This window comes from Dromaius novaehollandiae, chromosome 12 (genome assembly GCF_036370855.1).
Source record: "Dromaius novaehollandiae isolate bDroNov1 chromosome 12, bDroNov1.hap1, whole genome shotgun sequence".
NCBI lineage: Eukaryota > Metazoa > Chordata > Aves > Casuariiformes > Dromaiidae > Dromaius > Dromaius novaehollandiae.
Window position 1 is genome coordinate 23,261,803 of NC_088109.1, and position 9,252 is coordinate 23,271,054.

Here is a 9,252-nt window from a genome sequence, read left to right on the forward strand (position 1 = left end):
GGGAGCCCAGCAGTTATCAGATCTACGCATTGGGAAAAAAATCCTCTACAAGCAAATACCCCAGGTGTAACACCATGCTGTGAAATACATAGAACTAAGGGGAGATTCTGGTCCCGTGCTGGTCCTCAGCCCTACGGTCACTTATCCGGGAGGTAAGGGAAAGTGATTTCTGTTTCTCTTCTTGTTTTTAATCAGGGACTTAACGAAGTATCTGACTGGACTTCTCCTGCTGTATATTAACATACTGAGATTGCACAAGAAATCTCAGTGAGTCTTTAGGTTTGTAAGAATTTCCCTCTGCTGTATTACAAAGGCCCTGTATCTGCATTACTCCGTATGTCAGTAAAAGTACAAACCCGTTTTCCATTTAAATATTTTAGTTAAGCAATTTGATAACACAGACAACGAGGCCTGGTAAATCTCCTCCCCTCCCACGATTACAGCAGCGACAAATACTGGTAACACTTCAGTGGGAGGTCGGTGCTCCAGACAAATTAGGCCGGAGCCGTCAGCTGAGGCGTTTGCTCTCCGAAGCGTGAACATATGGGGGATACGAAATTTAAAGATATTAAGTTATTTAGCTTCAGAGTTTGACTTCATGATAGACAGTGGCACTGATTTCCATGGCCTGATTACATACCGTAAATAGGACATGTGCTGTATCAAACATGTGGCCTAATTTTGTTTATATTGAGGTACATCTAGGAATAGGAAGGCAACTGATTTTTTTTTTTTTTTTATGTGCTAAAGCCTTTTTCGGGGGGCTGAGGGAGGGGAGATATTGTTGAAAGCAAAACTTGTTTTGTGGAAATTTCTGAGCTTTGCTGGAAATTTCAAAGACCATCTCTTTCAGATCCACAGTGTTTTCTGCTTAAAGGTATCATCCCTCAAACTAGATTTTTCTTCTTAGGTTTGGCACGAGTGATACGTTTTCAAGGGCTTGCTCTGAATCAAGAACGGACACTATCCCTCCCATACACTGAGTGCTCTGGACTTGAACTTTGGTGCATCCGCAGTTGCCAGTTCTCATGGTAGCTGTTGTGCTTCGTGTAACATCAGATATCATATCCCCGTAGAGAGAGACCCTGTCTGCAGGTACGATCTCTGCTTGTCAGAAGTGTTATTTATATCTGGGCCTATAGATGTGTTTAAACACCCCAGTAACTGGTCATGGGCAAATGCTCGTGAAGGAAGGGCAACTGATGGCAAGTTCAGCTTGCTCACATGTGCAAAGGACTTGTTCTTCCGAATTTTGAAGATCTGGGGGAGGAATGGGATGACCCGTGTTGATGAATCTGATTAGAGTATTGTTCATTTGTCTCCTTTTTGCACTTTTGGGGTGAAATCTTGGCCCCGTGAGAGAGTGCCAAAATGCACATTGAATTTCTGATGGGCAAAATCTGAATTTGAAGTTCGCAGCCTTTGTGATGGAGCAAGTCATGCTCTCAGTGGACAACATCATCAGGTTTGAAATGTTGCAATGATAAGGAAAGTCAAGTAGCTTCTTGTTCTTTTTCTTAACTATATTCAGCAGCTGAATCTGCAAACATGTGGCAAATTTGTTGCATGATAAGGTTGTGTTAAGGTACCTGAAGCACTGGGTGCTCCGGCAGGCGTGAGCAGGCTGATGATTCCCAGAGTGCTGTCTAATAGAGGCTGAGTGCAAGCTCACCTTGTTCAAGAGCAGTAATACTGTGAGTTACATAAATTAAGCCTGAAGAGAGCTTTTTTTCACTGAAAAGAGTCTCAGACGCCTGTACTACTATAAATACTCATTGGAAAAACATGCCAAATGACGTTGAGGTTTATTTCCTATAGGACTGGGGGCTATATTTGGGCTTATACCATAAAAAATAAACAATTTATGATGCTATTAATGAATACATAATACTAGAAACAGTAGTAAAAGTCTGAGTTATAAATGTAGACAGGGATTGTTTCCACATGCATTTGCTGGAACTATTTAAAGAAGCTGGGAATTGATTGTGCGGGTTGCTGAGGTTTACTGAAGTTGTGAGGTTACAATGCACCGGTGCACTCTAAAAAGTTGGTCATGAGATGCTTTTATACGGCTTATGCTGTATTTGAATGTTCATTTTCCTTTGTAATATCCCAGAATATTATTTGGGATAAGAGAAGTATTTTGTCCTTTCTTAAGGAAAACTTCCTGACTCCCTTACATTCTTTGGTGTAAGCAAATCTTCATTTTTCACTGAAAAAAAGTTGTCTTCAAATTTTCCCTTTGCTCTGCTTTTCAGGTTTGTGCCACTGAATTAGTATCTCTGATCCATTCAAAAGTCTTTTGCAATTCTCCATTTTTCATGGGGTGAAGGGTAGAAGGGGAGGGTGTTACTGTTTACATTTTTTAGATAATATTTCATTGGGTGCCCCAGGGACCATCATGGCAATTAGACACTCAGCAAATGTGATTAGATGTCTCTGTTTTTTCCCCACAAGGCTTTGCTCTGTATTTCTGCATAGCAGCAGATCTAATGTCAGCACTGAGCCAGCAAGAAAAACAGCATTTGGGGATCACCTAATGGAGTGCTGCATATTCTAGGCTCTGTATTGTCCAGCAGCGAGAAACAGAGAAGTACAGGAGTTGTGAACATTAGGCAGTAACCGTGTGAACGGTCCCTCAGAGATCCGTCAGTGTATTTGTTAGGTAGTGACCGAGGCCTGATTCAGTTCCCGTGCTCAGGAATGCCTCTGTGCTGGAAGACTGAGCAGCGACCCCACGCTGTGGTTGACAAGCCAAATACATCACAGCAGTGAGACCATGCAAAAGTCTGTATTACTTTATATTCTCTGTTTGGAACACGTAGATTATAACCAAAGTTTAATTAACTTTAGTTTCAGCTGCTTGATCGTGGCTTCAGGGACAAGAACAGAAGCGCTGACTGAAAGACAGTGGTTCTGTGTTACTTTTCCTCTCCTTGCCTCCCTGATGGAACCTCCCGGCTCCGTCAGGCTCCCGGGAACACCGGGGCGCAGCGGGTACTCTGCGCCACCGTGGGCACCACTTATTCTGGGAGAGTGGGAAATTGCAGGGGAGCAAAAACCAAACCTGAGCCCAGTCCACTTTAGATGGCTTCTACTCTTCAAAAAGAAAAAAGCCTTTAAAAATGGAAAAAATCCTCCTCAATGTTCTCAAATGTATCCACTGAAGAAATTCGTTGCAAGGGAGGTTGAATTATAAGGCAGAGCCCTCAAATGAAATCTGCTTTTTTCCTGGAGCATTTTGCACCAGGAAATCTGTTCTGATATCTGAGTGCAATTTGAGTGAATCCATTTGCCAGCTCTATCTAGTTTCCCCTGGCTGCAGCCGTAACGTAGTTCCTCCCCTCAGTGAAGGATGAGTCTAGTGGAAGAATTTCCTATGGAGAAATATCCTCAGCTACCCGGTTAAGATGGGTTTAAGATAGATCTCATTACAAAAGGCAGATGCAATGGGACCAAAAATCTAAATCCAAGCTCTCTGTGCAAGGAATAGCAAATGGTCTGCAGCTGTATTGGTAGAGTAGTGAATATTGCAGGGAAAATGAAAATCACTTCACCTTTTGTTTCTTTCCTTAACAGTATTCCATATGTATTGAAAACAGAGTATGAGGTGCTGGGAAAAGGCCATAGGGGCCTTCTGAGTGTGCAGACATTATACTTCTTCAGAAGTTTGACAATTCCCAATGCACTCTTTAATAAAACCTGGCATGTAACTGAAGAGTAATCTATCTGTCTCTGCTCAAGACTAGTAATATTGTGGGTTACATCAATAAGGTCTGAATCATTCCTGTCACCGCGAAGGTTGTCTTTCTGACACCTGTACGACTCCGAAGACTCATCGGAAATTCATATTGACTGGTATCAAGCTGTATTTCCTAATTGGATAGACAACTGATTTTTCATTATGATCTTAAAGCAGTTAAACATTTGAAATATGTCTACATATTTGGATCATTGTAAGACTCAGATGTCCTGCCCAGAGCCTCGAATATGAACGTGCCCCGCGCTCCCCGGCTGCAGGGTGGCGCAGCTGCTCGGGGCTCGGGCAGAGGAAGGCGGCATCCGCAGTCCAGCAGTGAATTCCCGCCGGCCAAATGTAGGCCAACCTCCTCGCTCTTGCTTATTAAACAACATTCATCACGGCACAGCTAATGTGGCACAGCTGCATGTGGTAAAGTTGGTATTTGTGTAAGCACGCAAAGATATATGACTAAGCTATTTTTCCAGTGACAGTATTTTTAGCACTTATCTATTGCTAAAACTTACCACACAGGCAGGCATTCTTATTTTCAGAGTCCTTTTAACATGCATTGTGGACACACTGAAAACAATATTTTTTAAATATATGCATATATGACAAAAAATATGCAGCTGTGTTTCCTGAACTCAGTAACAGCCACAATCTGGCTTTACCTTTCATATCGCTTCCTTACTATCTTAATGCCGCAGTTTCCATGCAGGTAAAAGGCAGAATGGCTTTGACGTGAGCTTTGTGCATGTGAATATTATAGGCAGAAGCCCTTAGTTTCATCTTTAGTGAAAAAAGGGAAGAAAATACGAAGGGAATGTTACGTCATTAACAGGTTAACAGAATTATGATTTTGCTTTTTTTTGTTTGTTTGTTCTAACATTTGCTTCAGTGGCATTTTGGCTCATCAGGTGCTGATTTAGCCTTGCAAAAGGCTAGAGAGGGCCTTTATAGTACTCAACAACCTGTGTTGATGTGGAAAGGGGTACAGAGAGTTTGGTGTGGGTAGTTGCAGTAGGAATTTTATCATATTTTGCATTTAGGTAACCTGTAGATAGAATTGGACATCATTCTTCATAGCCTGTGCTAACGGCTGCCCCATGAGCGGGCCATAATGTGGCTTCAAGTTCTGCTCCCCTGATGCACTGTGGTCATTTTGGGGCCAGAACTGTGGAGAGGGGGAGGAATTTGGCATCATCTTCCTTCTACCTTGGAACAGCCTAACAGGCCCCGTGACATGATGCCATTTGCCCAGGTGTTATACCATCATTTTTGGGATTTGTAAAATCCCAGGAAAAATGAATATGATTTCTAGATTATTCCAAGCATATGCACTTTAAAAGAGTGCTGGTATTACAGTTCAAAAGTAATTGAGAAATTAGCCCAGACTATTACTACATTGACTCTAGATATTATACTGTCATAGCAATTTGAATTCCTTGGTTATGTATACTTGATGATATTTTATTAATGAAACCAGCTAAACAATGCAAACTGCCTTGGTGGGGTTGTGAGTGTACAGCACAGGGGGATGAGAAATAGCAGGAGAGGCTGGGCAGTCTGCCTTGGAGACAGAGTCTCTTCAATTCTAAAGGATTAAGATTTAATAAGATTTGAAGGACTTCAACCCCTGATGAGCTGCTCATGGTATTATAGAACAGGACCTAATTTACTAATCAGTCACAATGAAGAATAAAATCTCTGGAGAGAGAAAAAGAAGAAGCTCAGCACTGAAAGAGGATAGAGAACAGAAGAGAAAATGAGAAAAGATACAGTAGATGCAATCAAAGTTCAAATAAAATACACGTTTCTCTTATTGCTAGTACTTCTTATTTCACACGCTTTGCTGATCTCATGTAGTCTTCACCATAAAAAGTTGCACACAGTTACAGTGATGTTTCTAGAAGGTGAGTATATGTGTGTCAGTAGAAAAAATAACACTTGCATTGAAGGATGATTTAAGATTATTCTTCCACACTTCTTGGTGAGATTGGATCTATTGTAACCTTCCTAAACCTTTGTTACCTTTGTAATTTAAACTGACAGGTTAAATGCTAATGCAATTGATAGGGGTGAACAACTGGTCAAGGAAGAACCTGATCTGACTGTATAATGCATCAGAGAATTGCAAAAATATGCAGGTCAGATGTAATTTTGACAGAAAATGGCTCACTGCAAGGGTTTATGTTTCCCTGGATAGTCTTAAAAAGACTTGGACTATAGTAAGTACCCCATTGCTTGAAAAAAATACCAAGTTAAACTTAATGGAAAAAATCCAAGTTCTCAATATCCTCAGATTTCATTAACAGTTTTTATTGGAGCTAGGATAATAAGATTATAGAATTAAAAGAAAAGTTATACCTATTTTCTTCAGCTCAGCAGTCCTAATGTGCAAAAGGAAAGCGACTCCCATTTTGCACTATAAATACACAGTGAGAACTACCTGAGAAAGGAAGTTGTCTCCCTGACCACATACAGCTGGATTTTGTGTTTACTGAGGTAGAAATTCCATTGCCTCCACCAGGCGTTGGGTCATGGTAATTACTTGTAACAGTAGGTAATAAGACATTATCTTGTGAATTACCCCTGAAGTTAATAATACTCCACCAGGCATAACATATATTGAGACAGGGATGTGAATCCAGGTGTTTCCATTTTAAATGAGTGCCTTAAGCAGCTGCGCAGGGAAATGTACCCTCTTTTTCAAGTTTATTGTATTATCTAAGTGAAACCGTAATACCTGGGCAGACCGAGGGCAGTCCACCCTGCAATGTCTCATTTTCAGTTTAGGGACTTCACCTGAAAAGCAAGAGGCCACCATTTAAATCACTCTTCTGACTAGTTCAGGTGAAGAATTTGAAGCTGGGGCATCAAGCTTGGGAGAAACTGTGAGGTTCTGGGAAACTTCCATCTTGTCCAACAATATCCAGTGAATCCCACCTTCAATTCCTTCGTTTTTTAATATAAGAAATTAAAAAAGGCAGTGTTTCGGAATACAGAATCATTTCTTACATTAAAATACATGTTTTTCCTTCAGCGCGAGCACTAAGCAGACAAGAAAGCCTTCTACCAAGACACTGGAGGAGAAGTAGCCGCTCTTTTGGGAAACCCTTCCAGTCAGAAGAAAAGGCAGTGAGTCGAAGACTCCAAAATTTGTCTGCAGTGACACTATGCAAATATAATTCTGGTACTGTGTTGCTCAAGGCAGTGTTAGCTGGTTTGTCTTTAAACCCTGAAAGGCCACGGATTGCTCAGACGGGGCTGGCAGGGCCGGGCAGGGGCACGCTCCCCTCCCGACACGCAGCAGCACAGGCGGAGCCGGTACACCAGGACAAGGAGAGAGAGAATAAACGAATAACCAGTAATATGAAGAGGTGCTAGCCGCTTAGTTTTTTCAACTGTTTTTTTCTCAGAGGAAACTTCAGGGTTGAATTTGTCCTCTTGCCAGTGCAAGTGTTCTCTATATTCTTCACCCATATAAATGTTTAAAAAATAAAATAGAAATGTAAATTGCCTCAGTGCTTTTAAAACCTCCAAAATAATAATTCAGTGCCTACTCTATGAAATGGAACCATCCTCACTGCTTTAACACGGGTAGATTAGCATAACATGAAATCAATTACTGTACTAGACATATAAAAGCTGTCAAGTTTAATACTTAACTGCAGTAGCTCCCCTGAATGTTTGATTTCCAATCACCTGTGTGAAGTTCCAGAAATACTGAGACATCAGACAGATTCTGGGGTAAGAAATGTATTTGACTATCCTGAGTTACAAAACTGAATTCTGGAATGAATAATGCACCCTGTGAACGCAACTCCCTTTTTAATCAAACATTTCCTAGTCCCCTAAAGTAAAGCAGAGCACAAACTATAGAACAAATATTGAATTTCTATTCTGTATTGTCATAATTGTGACACCACTTCATTTCTTTTTCAGCATGTCTGGAATCCAGCTTTAGCTGGAACATTATTCTCATGCTTTTTGTCTTTTTCTTTTTCTTTAAACTTCTGTACAGGAGGAGAATCATGAACACAAAAGAAACACCTCCTCAACTTTCACAGATCTGCAGCTGTCTACTATGAAAATTCATCATGTATTTATTTATTAAGCATCATAACAACAATTACTATTATTATAGTTTTTCTTCTAATACCTGCTTTATTATGTGACCTCGTTACGGCTAAGATTGTAATTTTGTACTTTGCATTGGGAGAGTGGCAGTGACCACTGAGAGTGAGCCCTTGATTTGGGACTCTGCAGATGATGGATTGATTAAACAAGGATTAAGGATTATAAAGTACTAAAATACTATGATATGATGCACTATTTGAGCAAATGAGCACTATTTGAAACAGAGCAGGGGTGAGATGCCACGCAGAGTCTGCCATGGTGGGGAAGGAGTAAAAAGTGAGACTCCAACCCTTCTCTCCCCCTACTTACTTCTGAAGGGAAGAGGAAGGTTGGGCTCCCTTTCGTAAAAAGTCATTTTAGAGCCTGTCTGCCCATCGAGCTGTCTGTGCCCTTTTGACAGCAGGCGGGCAATACATAACCCCCAGACAAGCCTAATAGCTAGGCTGGTGCTCTGTGAACCGCTCCCTTGCACATTCCTATTTAAAATATCTCAAATGTAAAACCAAAACAACTCCTTGGGGCTCTCAAGTCCCATAGGATCTGCTTGGAAGCTCTCAGTTGCTTGGCAGTTTTGGTGTGTTGCTTCTAAAGCCAGAAACATTAGCTGTCCATGGTCCATAATAATGTGGTGGAAAGACTGACAAAAGCCCTGAGCAGGAGAGATCTTCATCTTGGTGCAGTTCAAGCTAGAAATGACTATTCTAAATCCATTCATTCACTGAAAAAAACCTCCATGCTTAGCTCTTCTTAAAAAAAAAAAAAAAGATAAAACAAAGCAGGATTATCCACAAGATCAACTCTCATTCTCTTTTAGAAATTACATTCTAGACAATAAGTAATCACTATGTGCCAACAGACCTGTGAATCGGATTTTAACTTTCAGGTAACATATTAGGGCCATAACCAGATCTGAGGACTATTATCATAGCAAAATGACTGTAATGCTTCAAGACTATAATAGTCATCACCTTTTTATCATACATATTACCATCAGGCCAAGAAAAAATGAATTTCTTTAACATTACTCTACCATAGCCTTTAACTATATACATTATTTCAGACATCTGAAATACTCTATATGGCACAGTTAAATAATTTATTTGCCACTCATTGCATGCTACAGTTTGCTAAGCCCATGTTAGTGCAAATACTTGAGTCTGTTCTGCGTATCATGGAAATGCATCTAGTCTTTCTACCAGGCTATGGAATGACCTTTCTGTGATACACAGGTTGAAGGAACACCAAAAGAAAATGTAGGGTTCCTACTTAAAGTCTAAAAAGGCTCTTCCAGTTATATCACCATTATAAAAGTTTATTGCTTACTTAGCTTTGGGAGAGCTTTATTTGGCTCTCTCTCATATTTTAGGTAG

General features: G+C 40.6%; 1 long non-coding RNA gene across 1 annotated transcript; it reads left to right on the forward strand.

Moving 5' to 3' along the window:
• The first annotated feature begins 10 nt into the window (after positions 1-10).
• Positions 11-6,897, forward strand: LOC135329715 (uncharacterized). Its single transcript, XR_010391299.1, has 3 exons — positions 11-152; positions 911-1,095; positions 6,786-6,897. It is a non-coding gene; the product is annotated as an uncharacterized LOC135329715 (long non-coding RNA).
• Positions 6,898-9,252: the final 2,355 nt, after the last annotated feature.